The sequence below is a fragment of the Stomoxys calcitrans genome, chromosome 5 (assembly GCF_963082655.1).
Source record: "Stomoxys calcitrans chromosome 5, idStoCalc2.1, whole genome shotgun sequence".
Classification (NCBI taxonomy): Eukaryota; Metazoa; Arthropoda; class Insecta; order Diptera; family Muscidae; genus Stomoxys; species Stomoxys calcitrans.
The window spans coordinates 103,303,476-103,324,553 of record NC_081556.1 but is presented as its reverse complement, the minus strand read 5'-3'; the positions used below and the strand labels follow the sequence as shown (position 1 = coordinate 103,324,553).

At 39.5% G+C, this 21,078-nt stretch overlaps 1 protein-coding gene and 1 long non-coding RNA gene across 24 annotated transcripts in view; one reads left to right on the top strand and one right to left on the bottom strand.

Annotated features, from left to right (window-relative positions):
• LOC106080785 (mucin-2) overlaps positions 1-21,078 on the top strand; it is a 398,264-nt gene that overhangs the window by 264,266 nt on the left and 112,920 nt on the right. The window lies entirely within an intron of this gene.
• On the bottom strand, positions 4,302-4,746 carry LOC131998036 (uncharacterized). Its single transcript, XR_009398498.1, has 2 exons — positions 4,530-4,746; positions 4,302-4,437 (listed from the first exon to the last, which is right to left on the bottom strand). It is a non-coding gene; the product is annotated as an uncharacterized LOC131998036 (long non-coding RNA).

The following is a 21,078-nucleotide window of genomic DNA, read 5'->3' as shown; positions in this document are numbered from 1 at the left end:
ATGGGTCGGTTCAGATTTGGATGTAGCTCCCATATACACCAATCTCCCGTTTTAACTTCTTGAACCCTTACAAGCCGCGATTTTTGTCTGAATTGGCTGAACTTTTGCAAAAATTGTTCTGTTATTACTTCCAACAACTGTGAACATTTTTTATTTTCGCATTTAACTCTCAAATAACTTACATTAGAATCCCATATTGTTCCCTTTGGTATACATGTCCACTTGTGGCATAATTTTAGGGTAGGGCTACTCCCCGAGAATTGACTTAAATTTTTTTGCAATTTTCATATTCTACTCTCAAATAACTTTCGTTTGAGTTCCATCTTTTCCCCTTCGGTATACATTTGGTGCAAAATTTTGGGCTTAGGTACCCACCTTGGACTTCAACCCAAATTTATATATTAGTTTTGTATTTTACTTTCAATTACCTTTCATTTGATACCCATATTGCCCCAATCGGTAAGATTGTCTCGTGAGGTCGAATTGTTATATCAAGTTCGTCCTCTACTCCTAAATACCTTTCATTTGATACCCATATTGCCCCAATCGGTTAACACTTCCGCTTGGGTGCTTTTTGGGGTGGGGCGTTCCCCTCGGTTATTTGGCCCCAAAATTTTGTACAAATTTTGTGTATTTGGGTTAACATAAGGTGGCATACAAAATTTCGCTTAAATCGATGCACCCACCTCCGAGATCTGACGTTTTGACAATTGTGGTTAGCGGACCCTCCCGCCCCCTAGCTGATGTCACCGGGGGGCTAAACTCTACCATCTGTGAAAATCAGTTCTTCCATTTTTGAGTCTATTCGAACAAACAAAGCGCAACACTTTAATTTTTTTTTTAATAATAGAAGATTCACACACAGTATGTTAGAAAATATTTTGTATGGGATGGAAAAATACTTAACGCTCTGTAGTTGGCACTTGCAGTCTGGTCTTCTTTATCTGGCACGGGAGATAGTATGCTGAAGTTTCAAGCATCGAGTATTCATCTAGCCAGATTGGACATACGAGCGTATGGCCTCATCATCTTGTCACGTTGCCTAGTTCAACGGACACCCATCGGCTCCTGCTGCCTGTAGTTCTTTAGACGGACTATCGCTACTCTGACCTCATTCTGACTTGGTGGTATATGTGCATTCCTTCATTTTTTTTTTCTTCTGATCCCATATACAAAATCGGAAATATTATTGCGATCGTTTAACGATAACCCATACCGAAATGACATCCAAATTGGGTGTAGTGCTTTCTAAGGAATCCAGTTTAGTATTTTAGGTTCCAAATATACATTTATATGAAATTTACCATTAAAACACAAATTTGTACCCTGCAACACTACTGTGTCCTCCTGTCGAAATTACCATACTATTCGAATAGACGAAGATATTCGCTTAAAAATTTGCACCGATACTTATTTTTGATGTAAGTCCTTGGGGATTGCAAATGGGCCATTTCGGTTCAGATTTCGATATGGCCCCCATATAAACCGATTTCCGACTTTGACTTCCTGAGCCCGTAGAAACCTCAATTTGTATGATTCGATCGGTGTATAAACTGATACAGCCCCCATATAAATCGATTCCCGGATTTGACTTCTTGAGACCCTGAAGGCCTCAATTTGTCCTAGGAAGTCCTAGGACTTCTGTTCTGGATATGATCCATTCATTTATGCCGTGTATGATCGGAATCGGTATATAAACTGATATAGCTCTCATACAAACCGATTTCCAGTTTGGCTTCTTGAGCGCCTAGAAGTCTCAATTTTCATCCAATTTAGTCAAAATTCCGTAAAATAAACTTGTGTTGTGACTTCCAATGCCACGTATAAACCAAATCGGTTTAGAAACTGATAAAGGGTGATTTTTTTGAGGTTAGGATTTTCATGCATTAGTATTTGACAGATCACGTGGGATTTCAGACATGGTGTCAAAGAGAAAGATGCTCAGTATGCTTTGACATTTCATCATGAATAGACTTACTAACGAGCAACGCTTGCAAATCATTGAATTTTATTACCAAAATCAGTTTTCGGTTCGAAATTTGTTCAAATTTTGACAAATTTTGTTCAGCGATGAGGCTCATATCTGGTTGAATGACTACGTAAATAAGCAAAATTGCCGCATTTGGAGTGAAGAGCAACCAGAAGCCGTTCAAGAACTGCCCATGCATCCCGAAAAATGCACTAAATTTGACTAAAATTTGACTTCTTGAGCCCCTAGACGCCTATTTTCCTCCGTGTTATAACTTCTAACATGTGGACCAAGAGTGAGCTAAATCGTTTTATAAACTGATGTAGCCCCTAAATAAATCAATCCCCAGAATGGACTTCTTGATCTCAATTTTTACCTGATTAGGTTGTAATTTGGCACAACAACTTTTGTTCTGACTTCCAACATTTGTGCCAAATTTGATCCACATATAAGCCTAAATTTTGATTAGGCCGAAATTGGTATGTACACTTAGGAAGCCACCGTAGCGGTTTTCATTTCTTTGATAACTTGTCTGATAAAGTGGATGTGAACATTCGTACGTTGTTTGGCTTTTTATTGATCGTCTCGTTCTCGATCAACTATAAATCGACTTCCGTCGGTAACCTAACCGACCAAAAGCATCAATAAGGGGCCTTGAACTTGCGATGACCTACCTCACCATCGAGACTACACCAGCCGAGACCGTATTAACACCCATAAACGCACCCATCCTCCAAGAGGCGTTTCTGCAACCGAACGCAAGAGCCGGTAATCTACTCACCCCTCGTCACATTGTCATAGGCATTCCTAACACATGTAGATTGTAACATAGAATTAATCCAGTAAAGTCACCTTATTCTCACCCTTAGATTCTAATTCACTTGTGTTATCACTTAAGGTTTGTGAGTCCTTAAGTTGACCCTAGAAACGACTGAACTTAAATCAGCCTTCGACAAAACCACATTACATTCTTGCTTCTCCTGTTCATGTGGTATCACTATGGACGACAGCGTCTGAGATGGTCTAAAGACAGACTGTCATCTAGGACATTCTACTAGGACATTCCATTCGTTTGTTTATGACCCCCATTAGTGAAATCCGATTTTCTATTCTTTCGTTCCAGCAATTAGAAAACTAGGTTTGGGACTCTTCAGCCCATGTATTATACTGAAATAAATAGAATTTTATTGCATTGTCGTTGTCATTTTTCAAGTTGGTCAATATCCTATTCAAGTCAATATGGCAACATTTAAATTTTGAAACAAAAAATTCTGTATCTTCCAAAAGTAAACCTTAATATTTATTTTATAAGCCTTAAAAAAAATTAAGCCTTACTTTCCAAAGGAACAAAATAACAAATTTTTCATTTAATGCCACTTAATTTCAAAAATCATTTCGTTATAATATCCATAAGCATTTCGAAACATACATTACTTTTCAAGTTGTCCTTATCATCGTAGGCCTCAAATTCAAAGACAGCCTTATGGAGGCCGGACATGCGTTCGCCTTCAATATCCACAGCCATTTCCACATTAAAGGGCACATGATGGTAGACAATCTACATTAGAAATCAAACACATGTTACTAGCATACATTCATTGAGCAATGCCATGCAAGGCGGACATTCACTCTTACCCCTTTGTGATTAATACATTTACGATCCTCCTCTGCCACAAATTGACCCCATGAATTAAACCAAAATCCATTCTCATCGAATAATGTGGCACAAAAGTCCTTTTGTATCATTGAAAAGATGGTTGGTTGCCAACCACCTGCTGCCGATTTTAAGAGATCAGCTCGAAAATCGATTCTATCTGTAGGCTCTACATCCCAGATAATGGTCACATAGCCCTCCAGACCAGCACTGTCTTCTCTAATTTCCACATTTAGATTGGATAAATCGGAAAAATCTTCGATACCCAAGGCATCAGATTTGTCAGCACAGCTGGAGAATAGATCAGGATCTTCGGGTAGAAATAGGTGTATAGTTGCTTGTGTTGAATGGAAACTCCATATCCAAATCCACAAAATAAAACCTCCGAATGTTCTTAGCTGCATAAGAGCCATAACCGAAAAAAAAGAAAATTAGTTCAAATTGTTACAATGTATGGCTGATGACGACTACTTTTCGAATACATGCTAACGTTCTATTTATTAGGTACGCACCCAAATCCACAATATTGGATTATGTTATTTTTCCGGATTTAATTAATGTTTGCAAATGTTGTATTTCATTTGCATGTCAAGATTATCAGACATTTTTCTCTGCTACTTTGTAGTTAGAACTTGTTTGTGAAACTCCCTGCGATAATGACCAATTAAGCTGTAATAATACATCTATATAACATGTTTATTTGTTATAAATGACATTTTGAAAAACAAAACGTTTTATAAAATTTGTTTCATTATAAGATACTATATAAGATTAACAATCCATATAGCGGTCTGTCCTCATGCCACAAGTTCATCTAGATTTGATGTTCAGAGAAAATGTTATCGAAATTTCATATTCATTGAAAATTACAGAGAATATTTTTTTTATAGAAAGTTGGTTATTTACCAAAGATATGTGCAAAATTTGAACAAAATGTTGTAGAAATCGATTTTTTTTTATTTTTTTTATTGCTCCAGCTGTAGGCCAATTGAACCAAAAGCCCTTAGTTACAATATAAATAGTTTTGTTCCGATATTTCGATTGTCTTTGCAAAGCCATTATCAAGGATTTTTTTCTATATTGCTAGCTTTATTGTCGGCTGTCAACTATTGATATTTTTCTTCTATGCTTATTGACTGTGTGCATAGAAAGATATGATAAATAGTTGACAGGCGACAATTAATCAAAGAGCTTCGAATAAAATACCTGATAATGGTTTGACGAGGTCAATCGAAAAACTAGTTTTTAATATAAGACACGATATAAAAACAAGTAAAAACGCGTAGATACCCATCACTTCGGGTATATACGTAAACCAACTTTCGTCAAAATCCGGACGATAGTTAGGCGGATGTCAAAAAGCCTAACATAAGTCACTGTGTAAAATTTCAGCGAAATCGTATTATAAATGCGCCTTTTATGGGGCCAAGAATTTAAATCGAGATATTTGTCTATATGGCAGCTATATTCCAATCTGGACCGATCTGGGGCAAATGGAAAAAGGGTGTCGAAGGTCCTAACACAACTCACTACCACAAATTTCGGCGACATCGGACACTTAATGCGCCTTTTATGGCCCCAAAACCTTAAATCGAGAGATCGGTCTATATGGCAGCTATATTCAAATCTGGACCGATCTGGGGCAAATGTAAGAAGGATGTCGAAGGTCCTAACACAACGCACTGCCACAAATTTCGGCGACATCGGACACTTAATGCGCCTTTTATGGGCTCAAAACCTTAAATCGAGAGATCGGTCTATATGGCAGATATATTCAAATCTGGACCGATCTGGGGCAAATTGAAGAAGAGTGCCGAAGGTCCTAACACAACTCACTGTCCTAAATTTTGGCGAAATCGGACAATAAATACGCCTTTTATGGGCACAAGACCTTAAATCGAGAGATCGGTCTATATGGCAGCTATATTCAAATCTGGACCGATCTGGGGCAAATTGAAGAAGGGTGTCGAAGGTCCTAGCACAACTCATTGCCCCAAATTTTGGCGAAATCGGACAATAAATGCGCCTTTTATGGGCCCAAGACCTTTAGTCGAGAGATCGGTCTATATGGCAGCTATACCGAAATCTGGACTGATCAAGGCCAAATTGAAGAAAGATGTCGAGTGGCCTAACACAACTCACTGTCCTAAATTTCAGCAAAATCGGATAATAAATGTGGCTCTTATGGGTCTAAGACCCTTAATCGGCGGATCGGTCTATATGACAGCTATATCCAAATCTGAACCGATCTGGGCCAAATTGAAGAAAGATGTCGAAGGGCCTAACACAACTCACTGTCCCAAATTACAGAAAAATTGGGTAATAAATGTAGCTTTTATGGCCTAAGACCCTAAATCGGCGGATCGGTCTATATGGGGGCTATATCAAGATATAGTCCGATATAGCCCATCTTCGATTTTAACCTTCGATTAAGAATGTGTGCAAAGTTTCAGCTCAATATCCCTATTTTTAAAGACTGTAGCGTGATTTCAACAGACAGGCGGACAGACGGACGGACATGGCTAGATCGTCTTAGATTTTTACGCAGATCAAGAATATATATAGAATTATAGATCGGAAATGGATATTTCGATGTGTTCCCCTCCTATTGCTGGCAAAATTTGTGAGGTACTATGCCATGTAATCCACAAAGAGATGGCAATCAGCAAAGATATGGTAGGTGTTGATTTGTCCTTCTCCGGTCTTTTCCCGTATTTCACGCAGTGGGAATATTTTGTCTATGGTGCATTCACCAGGATTAAAATCGCATTGGTATTGCCTAATTATCTAATTGACTTTAGGTTTTAATGTTTCACACAATACACTCGTGAGCATTATGTATGCGATGGGAAGGAGACTTATCCCCCTGTAGTTGACACATTCCGTCTTGACTCCTTTCTTGTGTACGGGATATAATATGCTAAGGCTCCAATCATGGGGTAAGCGTTTTTCTAGTCAGATTGAGCAGATAAGCTGATGCATACGCCTTATTAGCGTATCGCCTTCGATCTTAAATAGTTCAGCGGGTAACCCGTCGGCTCCTGTTGCCTTGTTGTTCCTCAGTCGGCTCACAGCTAATTGGACCTGATTCTGACTGGGAGATAAACATTGTATACCATATCAGGGATTAGTTCTGCGGTATCCTCTTTGCCGCCATCGTCGGACACTTGCAGCTGGGAAAGATGTTCTTTCCATATCCTAAGAGCACTATCTGTATGAGTTACAACATTTCCTTCTATGTCTCTGCAGAAGGATGTGCCTACACCAAAGCCATCGGTTTGATGTTTGATTCTTTGGTAGAATTTCCGGACTTCATTCTGACTCCTGTACATCTCAATACGCTCACACTCACGTCTTTCCATTTATTTTTTATTCTTGTGTGAAATAGATGTTTCTCCTCTTTCCTTTCCTCCCGATAGCTCTACTTCATCTAGCGCGCTGCTACTGATTTCAGGGTTGCTCTATATGCCGCATTCTTGGCTTCGCTACCATCTGGACACTCTTGGTCGTACCATGAGTTTCTTGGGAGACGCTTCCGTTACCCAAGTACGATTTTCACGGCATTTTCCATTGCGTGGGTAATGGCTTGCCTCTGCGCCATTATATCATCGGAACAAGGAGCGCTTCCATCAAGAAATTGGGTCAATTGAGTGGTGTATGCCGTTGTCATCTGTTGTGTTGGCAGCTTATCACTGTACAGCTTCTGTGCAGTGTCAGATCGTACTTTCCTCGTCATGTTCAAACGGCTGCGAACCTTTGCTGCAACAAGGTAATGATCCGAATCTGTATTCGCACAACGGATCGATCGTACATCTAACTCGCTGGAAGAATGCCTCCCATCTATCACAAGGAGATCAATTTGGTTTCTCGTGTTTTGATCGGTGCTACTAACTACCATGTTTTTTGCCACGGCGAAATCTATCAGCCTCAATCTATTACTGGACGTTATCTCGTGGAGGCTAAACTTTCCGACTGTTGGACCAAAAATGTCTTCCTTCCCTATCTTCGCATTAAAATCTCCCAGAACGATTTTAATATCATGGGCGGGGCAGCGGTCATATTCTCTCTCTAGGTGCTCGTAGAAAATATCCTTGATCTGCTCGTCTTTGTCTTCCGTCGGGGCATGGGCACAAATAAGACTGATGTTGAAGAATTTGGCTTTAATGCGGATTGTGGCTAGCCTCTCATCCACCGGAGTAAAGCTGGAGACTAGGTGTTTCAGTCTTCGACTAACCACAAATCCGCAGCTAAATTCATGCCTCGTGTTATGGCAGCTATAGTATAGTTCGTCACCGTTTGGTGTTGTAGTGACGCTATTCCCAGTCCATCGCACTTCCTGTAAGGCGGTTATATCTGCCTTGTACTTCTCTAATACATCCGCCAGCGCGTATACTGCACCTTCTCTATAAAGAGTGCGGACATTTCAGGTGCAGATCCGCAAATCATGGTCCTTTTTTCGTTTGCGTGGGTCGTCAACGTTGGGGGGTCCGTTTTTACTATTCCTTTGTTTTTCATAGTAGTTCTATGTTTTCCGGGGGCGGGTTACTGGGCCAGCGCCCCAACCGCATGGGTTTGTGGGATTGCATGTATTCCTCGTTGTAGCGAGCCGCTTGCTCCAAGATCCGACGCTCGCCGCCAGCCGCCCCTAACCTGGGAACAGACGCTGATGTTGGCCATTGGTTATTTGAAGGCGCCAATAACTTGCCTTGTCATCTCGAGTATCATTGGCACTCAGTATTTAGTAAAGAGCCAGTGCCACCTGACTCCTCACTGAGACTCTCCTCTCGAACTGACTGCCCGCGGCCGCATTTGCAGCTACTCCGCATAAAAACGGAGCTTTCCACCATCCGCAACCTGTAGACGCGCCTGGTAGCTTTCAGCTAAGCTTCCCGAGATAACGATGGGCACCACACAAGTCGGAGCTCAAAGTTCCAGCCTGTGTGGTGCTCAAAGTCATCCCGTATCGGCCGGGCGATTCTTTTTCTAGCTTCCGTAGAAATGCTTGGAATGTCAGTTCTATCCCTTCCAGCATCCTGCACTTTCGCCTGATTGCGCTGCCGATATATACTCCTCTCTCTCTCCTTCGTCGTGCCCCGGATCGCTTACTCGATCTGCTTGAGAGCATGGCAAAACCATCGCTCATTTCTACCGTCATCCCGCTGCCCTCATCTCTGCAATGACTGTTTCATTGACACCATCGCTGTCTGATTCCGAGTCGGAAACTTCACCTTTACTTAAAGGCTGGGTTTATCGTTCTCTTCCTCATTAATTAGTCTGACGACTAGTTGTGCGCTTGAAGCATTACTCTCGACTATAGGTGCCAAGGCACCCACACCTTTAGGAGAGGAGAAGAACCCTCTACGGTCTGACGTCACCACCGCAGCTGTTGGGCCTTTGGAGTTAATTTCTAGCCTTCTTCAAAAAGGCTTTAAAAATTTTTCGTAATAGGTGGTACCTATTCCGAGATACTGATCATTTTTCTTTGAGGAGCGAAATAAAATCACGTACTCTCTACTCGACGGCTACATTCTTATCTATTTTCGATTGACCTTCCATAATTCTTGTTCAGTTTCTGTCTATAAAGAGAATCCACGCAAAGAACTTAAAAATGCGATCCATGGTGGAGGGTATATAAGATTCAATCCATCGAAACTTTGCATATTTTTACATGATATAGTTTCATAAGTTACAAGGCTTTGTTTTATGGAAATTATTTAAAATTGTTTTGTGTCCATGATAAAACCCTTTTTTATAAAAAAAAGTATCATTCAGAATTGAAAACAAAACTACAGAAATTTGTATACCATGTTGCCTTTTATCATGATATCATAACAATTATCATGTAATCCCCAAATAAGAAATGGATGCCTTCCGCAAGTTCTGTTTTACAACTTTCCACCCAAATAGATAACCACAGTTCACATTTTGCTATTCAAGAGCATAATCATTAAATTTTATTTTTATGTCTTCTACCTGGCACATCCCAAAAATAAAAAACAAAAGAGATACGAATATTATACAACAAATGTTGAAGTAATGATACACACTTTTTGTTTTGTTTTAAGGCGTCAAATTATCATGTATATTAAAGTACAAAACATGAACCAAAAATGATAATTTTGGTTTGGCTACTTTTTCCCAAAAGCTATGAGAGTTGAGCAAAAAATTAACATATTTTGGTTGTTGAGGGTTTGCCATTTGGGTGGGAGTTTGTATTCATAATATGAAATAGGTGGTATTGCTCTCTTTGGATTTTTTCTTTGTCCTAGTATGGGGTACATGTGAAAAAGCAGTTAAGTTAACATTAAAATATGTTTTTTGAAATTAGGATACGAGGAGAGATTTTGAGGTCAGTAAATAGAAGACATAAAGTCAAGGGAAGGAATTTATCTATTATATCATATTCTGAAAGAAAATCAAAAATTATTGGCGCCCAACGTGTGGCTACTTGTTATCTCATCATATTTTCATGAGTTCATAGAAATGCTTATTGCACTCAATTCGTTTTGAAATAATACCTCTGTCCTGTTTTGGGTGCCCAACGTTCTAATTATCAATTTTATCATCTTCTTATATATAATAAGTAAAAGTGTGCTAAATTCGGCTGGGCCGAATCTTGGGAACCCACCACCATGGATTCTGCTATAAATTTATACAACATACATTTAGTTGAAGGGCATAATTTTATTATATTCCACATACTTCTAGGAACCGAACAAGGATGATCGAGAGACCGGTTTACATGGATGCTATATGTGGTTATGGACCGATTAAGACCGTATTTGGAACATTTATTGGAAGTCATAACATAACACCACATGCAAAATTTCAACCCAATCGGACACAAATTGCGGTTTATAGGCGCTCAAGAAGTCAAATCGAGAGATCGGTTTTTATGGCAGCTATATCAGGTTATAGATCAACCCGGACCATATTTGGCACAGTTGTTAAGAGTTATAACAGAACACTACATGCAAAATTTCAGCCCAATCGGACAAAAATTGCGGCTTGTAAGTGCTCAAGAAGTCAAATCGGGAGATAGGTTTATAAGGGAGCTATATCGGGTTATAGACCGATTTGGACCGTACTTAGCACAGTTGTTGAATGTTATAACAGAACACTACGTGCAAAATTTCAGCCAAATCGAACACAAATTGCGGCTGCCAGGGGCTCAAGAAGTCAATTCGGGAATCGGTTTATATGGGAGACTTGCTGGACAGGGCCTGCTCCGCTGCGCCTTCTTTTACTTTATATGGAACAAAATTTTCGAAAATAATATTGCTTGACAAACAGTTTAACAATATAAGTGCCTTTATCTAACTTCCATATGATCTTTATTGGTCTACGAATTTAAGTTTGAATGCAAGGTGTACTCCATTCTCTAATTACTTTATTTCAGCCCGATATTCTCATTATGTCCCACAGACACTTGGCCCTGAAAAAATCACCATCGTGGTCTTATCTCAAATACCATTTATTAAACTCCATTGGCTTTGAGGGGAGTTTACAGGATGAGGCGTCCCCCAAGTACATGGCCCCAAAATTGGTTATCAAATTCGTTTTCTAATCTCAAATACCTTTCATTTGAGGCACATATTGGCATGGTCGAAAAATTTTTACACTTTGGGGGGTGTTTTGGGGAAGGGGTAATGCCTAAAATACATGGTCCTACATTTGGATATCAAATTCGTATTCTACTCCCAAATACCTTTATTTGAGCCCAATATTGCGATGGTCAATAAAAAAATGGCTGTTTATGGGATATTTTGGGAAAGGGGTAGACCCCCAGAAAATTGATCCCGAAAGTGGGTTTCAATTTTGCTCTACCCCCCAATACTTTTCATTTAAGCCTCACATTAACATGGTCGGTAAATATACCCGATTTAGGGATGTTTTAGGGAGTGGGATGGTCCCCCAAACACTTAGCCCCGAAAATATATCAGCAACGTGCTATATTCTCATATATTTGAACCCCACATAGCCATTGGTCTCAAAATTGGATATCAAATTCGTTTTCTAATCTCAAATACCATTCACTTGAACTCCTTATTGAAAAAGCCAGCAAAATGTCCGGTTTGGGGTATGGGTCCTAAAAACTATGAATATCGAGCTCCACTGTCTTGAAGACCCACATTGTCTTGGTGAGCAAATACGTCCTACTTGGGGGTTGTTATGGTGGTGGGACGTCCCCTAGACAGTTGGTCCCGAATGTTGATGTCAGATTCATGGTCTACTCCCAAATACCCTTCATTTGAGCTTAATTTTTCCATAGTCGGCAAACATGACCGGTTTGGGGAGGGTTTTGGGATATGGGGCGGCCACTCCTTGACTTGGGTTTGAAAATATATATCAGATTTGTGTTCTACTCTAAAATATCTCTTATTTGAGCCTCATATTTCAATGGTCAGCAAATACGTCCTATTTGGGTGGTGTTTTGGGGGTGGGTGGCCCCATAGACACATTTCGCGAACAATGATATCAGATTCGTGCTTTACTTTCAAAGACCTTTCATTTGAGTCCCATATTGCTATGGTCGTAAATTGGTCTTCTTTGGGGTAAGTTCTCGGGGATGGGCGGCCCCCAAACACTCTGTCCCAAATCTGGATATCAGATTCGTATTCTACACTCAAATACCTTTTATTTAAGCCCCATATTGCCATGGTCAGTAAATAAGTCCTGTTTGGGGAAGAAATGGACCCCCAGAAACTTTGTCCCAAATTTGGATATCAGATTCGTATTTTACTCGCAAACACCTTTAATTTGAGTCCCATATTGCCATGGTCGTTAAAAATGTCCGATTTAGGGGTGTTTTGGAGGTTGGGGTGGTCCCCCAAACACTTGGTCCCACAATTAAATATCAGATACGTTCTCTAATCTTAAATACCTTTCATTTGAGTCCATTTTGTCGTGATTGGTATAAATATATATATTTGGTAGGTTTTGGGGTGGGGAACAATTTCATTGAGCTACATTCTATACATCTTTTTTATCATATTCTTTTAAAATCGAATGTCATGCCTGATTTTCAAAAGTTATTGGCGCCCAACGTGTGACCAATTGTTAACTCTTCATATATAATGAAAGACAATTTCCTGAGTTCATACAAATGTTTACAAATTCTGTCCTTTTTCTGGTGCCCAACGTGACAAATTGAACTTTTTTCTATTTATCTATGATTTTCCATAATTTTTGGCACCCAACGTGTTGCCAAATGTAAACTCATCATATATTATGATAGACAATTTCATGATTTCACAATTCTTTTTGAAATAACTAATCAGTCCTTTTTTGGCGCCCAAAAAGTTTACATTATCATTGAACTATTTTTTTTCTATTTATCTATTTTACCATATCCTATCGAATACCAAACATGATTTTCAAAAATTATTGGCGCCCAACGTGTGGCTGTAGACTCATCATATATAATAAAAGAAAATTTCTTGAGTTCATAAAAATGTTTACTACTCTCAATTCGTTTTGAAATAATACCCCTGTGCTTTTTTGGCGCCCAACATGTATAGCATTCCACATTCATTGAACTATTCTCAAAGTTTTTGCACTAAATCATTCTGCCCCCATTTATTTATCATGGCATCTAAGGATATCCACCTTTCCAATGGCCACTGATAGTTTACAACAAAGTGAAATGTAACATGCAAACTGTGAACATAGCCTCCCATCCTACATTATGCCCCACCATATGAAGGCATAACAAAGGCTATGTGTTGTAAACAACAAACCTCTAGCCCTCTCTCTCCTCCCCTCCCTCCCACAAAAAAAAGAACTCTTGACACATACTCATTATGAAGTACGAGTGTTTTATACAGCCCATGTTATGTGCGGGTAATCGAAGTTTAAATGTGACATAAGCTACCACATAAAACCCACCTAAAATTTTCACTCACACTCAACATGTCCTGGGTTCGATATACTGAACGTCGTCAGGGAATAAGGCTGTCGATTATGGTTTGTAGAGATATATTTTTTTAGTCAAATGTTCATTGAAATTGCCTAAAAACTAAAGACCCGAAAAAACTTGGCTGTTGACAAAATCTCACCACAAAACTTTTGACTACGGAAAGGGAAGGAAGGGATGGTGTTAGCAGGGGACGGGCATTTTAACTTGTTAGTACATTAGCAATGTTACCCACCTAATCCTAGGCGACTATCCTCCTATCTGTTTGTCGTAAGCAATTTTGTAGTGGCATTGGGTGTAGTTTTCAAATAGTTTGGACACAAAACAAGCACAAGCGGCGAAAACAGGCAGTGATAAATTTGCGTAGGTTTTTCTATCAATACTGGCCGAAATAGGAAAACAATTTTTGTGGATTTATTTTTCTTTTTGTTTCTTTTGAAACTTGCTAGAATAGTTGCAAACTAGAAACAGTGGCCACGCATTTCATTTAAAATAGATCTGTTTTTAAAGGTTCGCTGTTTGTCTGTACGGCTGGTTGTACTTCTTCTGTTATTGTGGACTTTGGAACATTGTTATGGCCTATGTAGTTGTGTTCTAGGAAAAAATTGGAAAATGGGATTTAAGGAATTTATGGTAAAGTACTTTTTAAAACATGTAAGGGGTAACGTAAAATTGGGTTGTAGTAGTATGAAATTTAATTTAATGTGGTACGGCAGGAAAAGGCTACAGACTTTTTAAATAATGAAGTGTACCAACAAATCTAAAAATGGCCATTAACTGAAAGATTATAGAAAAAATTTTAAAATTGCAAAAGGAAAGTTCTAGTTTTTCCATTATGAGTATGAAATATATGAAACTTTGGTCTACTTTTCAATAGCATCAATTTCATTCACACTGATATAAACGTATCTAACTGAAAACTAATTGCATGTATTTTTTTTTTCTTTCTCTTTTTAGGTAATTAATATATCCTGCATTATACACCAAAATTCATAAATCTCTAGTAAGTTATAATAAATTCACCATTGAGTGGAGAGGACACGTTTCCATTTCACTCCACAAATGTTTAAGTCCTTTCAAGGATAGCCACGATTGGACTATCCAAAAATATTACTGTGCAGCAGTACTTATTGAGTTATTTCATCACAAAGAAGATGATGTCGGTAGGCTCCTGGATGCATGCAAGACTACCAAACATGAGATTTTTAGTTCAATCCTCTGCGGCACCAAAATTATTGAAATTTGTTTATAATGGTAATAGTAGAGATAGTGACAGAGACAACATCGAGAGAAGCAGTAAAATGAACGACACAAAGCAGCGCGAGCCAAACAAAGAAAATAAAAACACCACCACGTGAAGCAAAGCACATGTGGTGGCTGGTTAAATAGTTGTTTGTCTTGCTTAAGGATATATTGTTATTATATGTTGTCTTGCAAAGAGTGCGTTTCAACAACAAATTTGTACTTTGGGTCGTTGAGATTCAAATGAAAATGTTGCAAGAAAATTAACAAATTTCGTAGTTGTTTTTTCGACCAATGTTGTGGTTTTTCAAAATTCCTTTTATCTGTGTATGCTCAGAATAGACACCAAAGATCCAACAGCTATGGTGGTGGCATCAGACCATAGCATTTGTTCATTGCTTCTATAGGTGGAGGTGCCTTGGTAATGCTGTCCTTTTCATGATTGGGAAGACTAGGATAGGCAAAGATCTTATATTACTAAGACATCAGATAGTGCAGCGACAGGAGACTCTCCCAATACAGTCCAACTAGCAGGGAGCCGACTAGTAGAGCTGGCAAACTATCGATAATCGGAACAATCGATATTTTTAATAATAAATATCGATTGTAACAATACTATCGTTTTTTACCATCACCTATATTTTTAATGAAAGCGAGAAGTTATATAGAAGCAATTTCAATGCACAGACCGAATAAATATATAAAGTCAGTTAAAAGTCTTGAGAGAAGCCATTATACTTATTTAAAGCACAATTGGTTGAAAATTGTAAACAATTTCGTAAACAATTTAACTTTATCGATATTACCGTAAAAATATCAATTCAGACAAAAAATAAGTTATCGATATATCGATTATTAGATGCAAACTTTGCCCATGGACATTAAAATTAAGGAACAAGGGCAAACTTCTCGTATATCAATGAGTGCTGTATGATTTAATCTTAAGCTCAATGGTAAGGGACTTCTTTTTTATAGCTGAATCCGAACAGCTTGCCGCAGGCGACATCTATTTAGGAAATAGTTTTTACTAGGCTTTTTTGCATGGCATAGTACCTCACAAATGTCGCCAGCATTAGGAGGGGAAAACCACCGCTGAAAAACGTTTCTGATGTTTTCGCCAGGATTCGAATCCAGGCGTTCAGCGTCATGCCAACCTCTACGCTACGGTGGTCTCCAAATATCGATAATGCTATCTAAATTTTGCCAGCTCTACCCCAGGCCCACTCTGTCCTCTAGCTTTGTTCCATCCATATATTGGGTTGCTCAAAAAGTAATTGCGGATTTTTTAAAGGAAAGTAAATGCATTTTTAATAAAACTTAGAATTAACTTTAATCAAATATACTTTTTTTACACTTTTTTTCTAAAGCAAGCTAAAAGTAACAGCTGATATCTGACAGAAGAAAGAATGCAATTACAGAGTCACAAGCTGTGAAAAAAATTGTCAACGCCGACTATATGAAAAATCTAATTGCGGATTTGGGCAACCCAATAGCTTGATGAATTTCTAGATGCAATGCCAAACCAATATTGTGCCGCTAGCAGCAGTTCTCCTCGCATTGGTCTAATCACTCTCCTGTAAAGCCTGTGGACTTTTTCTATATAGCCTACATAGTGTCCAATATCTGTGAGACTTTTCGGTACGCCCCTTAATGAGGGACTTCCAATTCAGTTTCCTGTCCAAGATCACTCCTAAGTATTTTAACTTGTCAGATATCGAGATTGTTCTCTTGAGGCAACGTGGTGCGTCAAATTGGCACACCTTCGTCTTCCTCGTGAACAGGCAGATTTCAGTCTTCTCTTGTTTAACATTGAGATTTCTACACGCAATGAAACATTTTTACGGCAAACAAAATACTTTTAATACAAAGTTTTTCTTTTATTGTAACTATATATGGTTTCGTTTCACTATAAACCAAAAACTCTTTAATGGCAAAAGTGTTTCGATAGCCGCAAAGAAATATTCGTTTCCCGACCCAATAATTATTCAATTTTGTCTTTTCTAATAGAGAGAAAGGTAAAGTACTTGAGCGTATAGACCAGTGGTGGGCAAAAATACCAACACTATTGCAGATAATTGTGTACGTACACAAGAAAATAACCGCAAGCAAGCCCATAGGCTTGCGCATAATTGCAATTGTGTGATCGTCACTGGTATAGATACATTCTCTCACACAACGTTTTTTCCTTGGTTTGAACAAAAAGAAGTCAGTATATCGATCGGCTCGGTCAAGTGCGGATAGTAAACATGAAAAGTTTTGCCTTAGCTAAAAAAATTATGGTATGTCCAATGTGACAAAATGGTTCCTTAGTTGGCTCTCTGTTCGTTAGGCTTCGGAGTCTTCTGTCTCTGAACTGCCTGATGTTTTAATATAAGGATTTTTGCTTATCCTTATCCTCCCAATATTAAGATAGTCGGTGATGGTCTCGTTGTGTGCCAGTACTGAGTCTCCTCTTCTATCATTGCGCTGTCTTATGTCTCAGTATATGTCTATGTCTATGCCTATTATGGTCTTCCCAATCTTAAAAAAGACAGCTTTGGGACCGTAGAACGCCATGCCCTTAATCTTAACCAAACCAAACTCACATAACCTTGATCAAGGAGAGTTCCTTCCTGCTTCTCCTCTCTTTGCCTTCCGGCCATTTCTCCGTGACCAAACCTCGGTTTTGTTTGATTAAGACTTTCACCATATTTTCCGTCCGTTGCTGCCCAAATCCTTGACGAAGACTGTCGCCTTTGTGAGTTAGGGGATATCAATCTTTCTTACCAGGTCAGCTTTGCGCCCTCCCAGGGAATGTTGATACTTCAATACATTCCGCTGACGCAATGTGCAGCGTTAAGCTGTCCCGTCTATAATCGCAGATCATAATTTGCCTAGGTGAAACCTCTTCAGAGTTCCTCACATGTTTGAAAACCCACTAGATAACCAGATCCTCCACTTGGTACTGATGATCTGGTGGAATCCTATCGGTTGCACTGCTAATATCGATGACTGCATACGTCAGCTTGGCTTGGTCTTCCCAGAGTACTTGAAGCGGGGAGCTCTTTTTCTTTTCCAATGTTTTAGCAGTGTTATGCTCTTCGGGAGAAAGGGACGCCTCAGGGGGGCATTGTATCGCCACTCCTTTGGGTGATCACCAATGACCATAAATTACGGATGCTGACTAAGGAGGGACTTTAACCCGTCTGCTGTGCAGACGATGTTTTAATAGTTCTTAGGGGTAAGGATCCGAACCAGCTATGCAGAAAGGCCGAAAGGGTCTTGCATATGGCATATGACTGGGCTACACCCAGAGAAGACTGAAATATGCCTATTCACGAGGAAGACGAAGGTGTGCTTATTTGACGCACCGGGTTTCCTCAATAAAACGATTTCAATATCTGACATGGCCAAGTACTTAGGTGTGATCTTGGACAAGAAACTGAATTGGAAGTGTCACATTCAGGAGCGTACTGAGAAAGCTCATAGATGTTAGCTACTATGTAGACGGGCCGTAGACTCGAAATAGGGTCTGAATCCGACATTAGTATACTTGCTCTACAGGAGCGTGATTAGACCTATACTTATTTACGCTTCAGTAGTTTGGTGGACTGCTATGGAGAAAAAGTACAACATAAGGATCATACAACGGGTTCAGAGAACATGTTGTCTTGACATAGGCGCAACGATGAGGACCACGCCCACTAGGGCACTGGAAACTATTCTAGATATTCGTCCCATAGACATAGAGATTAAATGCGAGACTTCTACTGCGGCTATGAGACTTAAGGCGATGGGAGAATGGATTGAGGACAGGAGCACCTCATACCATCGCTGTATAATCCAGGCGACGATAGGAAACCTGGAAGGAAGGGAAAAGGTTTCCGATCGGATACCTGAGACGAAACTCGAGGTCGAGTGCGAGTCACTGCTGCCGGCGGCACAGTCTTGGATTGACGGAACTCTAGTATTGTCATCTGGAAGATCATGCTACATGGATGGATCAAAGCTAGAGGACAGAGTGGGCCTGGAGGTCTATATTAAGAACCCAGGGTCTTACATCTGTTTTAGACTGCCTGACCATAATACGGCTCTGCAGGCGGAGATACGGGCGATCATGGAATGCGTGAGGTGGTGTGGTGCTAACGCGAGGACGTCAAGTGTGAACATCTTTACGGAAAGTAAAATGGCCATAAGTGCAATAAAAAACAGGAAGGTAAGGTCACGAACAGCCTTGGAGTGTAAGAAGAGGATTAACCCCGCTTATGAGGATGGCAAAATCCGCATCGTTTGAGTGCCGGGCCATAACAGAGTAAGGGGGAATGAAAGGGCAGACGCTTTGGTGGTGAAGGCCAGAGAACTGCCGTCAATAATCTTGATTACCCCAAAGCCCTTCGGGTCGACGCAGTCCGATTTAAGAGCTGGGCAACGAAAGCATATAACACTCTGGAACAGCAAGCCAATCCGAAGGACGGCGAAAATCCTATGGGGTGACCTGGGTTGTGAGATGACGAGGCTATTACTGAGAGGAAGTAAGAATGAGGTTAGTATAGCTATTGGTATCATAACGGGACACATAGGAATACGATCTCACTTATGCAAAATCGGTGCTGCAAGTGATAGAATGTGTGGGGCATTTGGGGAAGATGATGAGACGTTGGAGCATTTCTTATATCATTGTCCGGCTTTCGCGGCTAAAAGGCACCGGTACTCTGGTGGGGACACAATACCAGACATGAACCAACTTAGGGGAGTGGTATGGAAAACAAATAAAGAATTTGTACGTAGCATGGAATTCCTTACTTAGGTTTTCTTTTGCGAGGTTACTTTTTCTTCCTACCACCAATTCTGCACTTTCGTTTGCGCTGCCGGTGCATCCTTATCAATCTCCTTCGTCGTGCCCCGGATTGTTTTCTCGGTCCTCTTATGAACTTGATAAAGCCGTCATTCACTACTGCCGTCATCTCGCTTATCTCATCTCTCGATTCGGCTGAGTTGAATGTTTCATTGACACTGTCACGGTCTAAATCTGAATCGGAAACACCACCTTTACTTAATGGCTGAGGTCGAACTTTCCTTCCCTTTGGTTTATCCGTCACTTCCTTATTCGTTACTCTGACGACAGGCTGTGAGCTTGAAGCATTACACTCCACTACAAGTGACAAGGCACTCAAACCTATAGCAGGCGGATTTAAACCGAAAGCGGAATTGTAGCAATATGGGGTCAAAAATGAAAGGTAGAACGAATCAGACAATGTGTCAAACCTCAAGGGGCAGATTTAAACCGAAAGTGGAATTGTAGCAATATGGGGTCATAATTGGAAGGTAGAACGAATCAGACAATAAAATATGGCTACACGTGCCTAGGGGTTATCTCCATCTCACCAAGTTTAAGTACCATACTTTAAAATAAGCATTCAGAGGGCCACTCCAAAAAAAGTTCCAACGGACATATTGCTTAATTATGGCAATATGGGACTTAATTTCAAGGTATTTGAATTTGAGTTCCGCCAATCCCCCTCCATTATTGGCAATCTGGTTCTCAAATAAAAGGACTGTACGAGTAGAGTGCAAATGTCTCCATAAAAGACCAAATAGTATAGCATATGCTTGAAATGACTATATAGATCCTCAGCAGGCCGCTTCACAAGACGACTTTAAAGAAGAATGTATTACCATGTAAAACCATTGAAGACATATAGTCGACAGCTCATACAAATTGTTAATGACACTTTCATATAGTTGTCGCAAAAATCATGCATGACATTTTAAGCGATATTGTAAACAAACATGTCATCATGGCTTATGACAATTCAAGTGACAGTTCTGCTACGATGTCCTTTTGAGTGCATCCCGTTTTTTGAAGAAAAAAATAAATAAAATTTAAAATTTCTCAATAAAACAAATAACGCTGACTTGTTCGTGGACACTGTAAGTGAATTCGTCGACAATCAAATTTTATAAAAGACAATCTGTATGACACGTCAGCAAATATGCCATATCGGTGACAAAGATTAAATTTTCTTAAATAAGTCTTTGAAGACATTGTCATGATAGACGTTCAGACTACTGGGTAAATAACCAAGCGCCTGCAACTACTTCAATTCCTACTAAAAAATAGTACATTTTTCTTTGAACAAATTTTTTTTTACTATTTTTAAGTAAAAAATTGTATACCATGTCACCTGCTCCTCTATAAATTCACCAACAAGTCGTGTCTCCTATTTAATCAGTAGCCCATTTGGCATTCTTTTCTGTAACAAAACAAATATGGAAGCTCCAACTAACTTTTACATCTACTCTCATCTCTTTAATTAA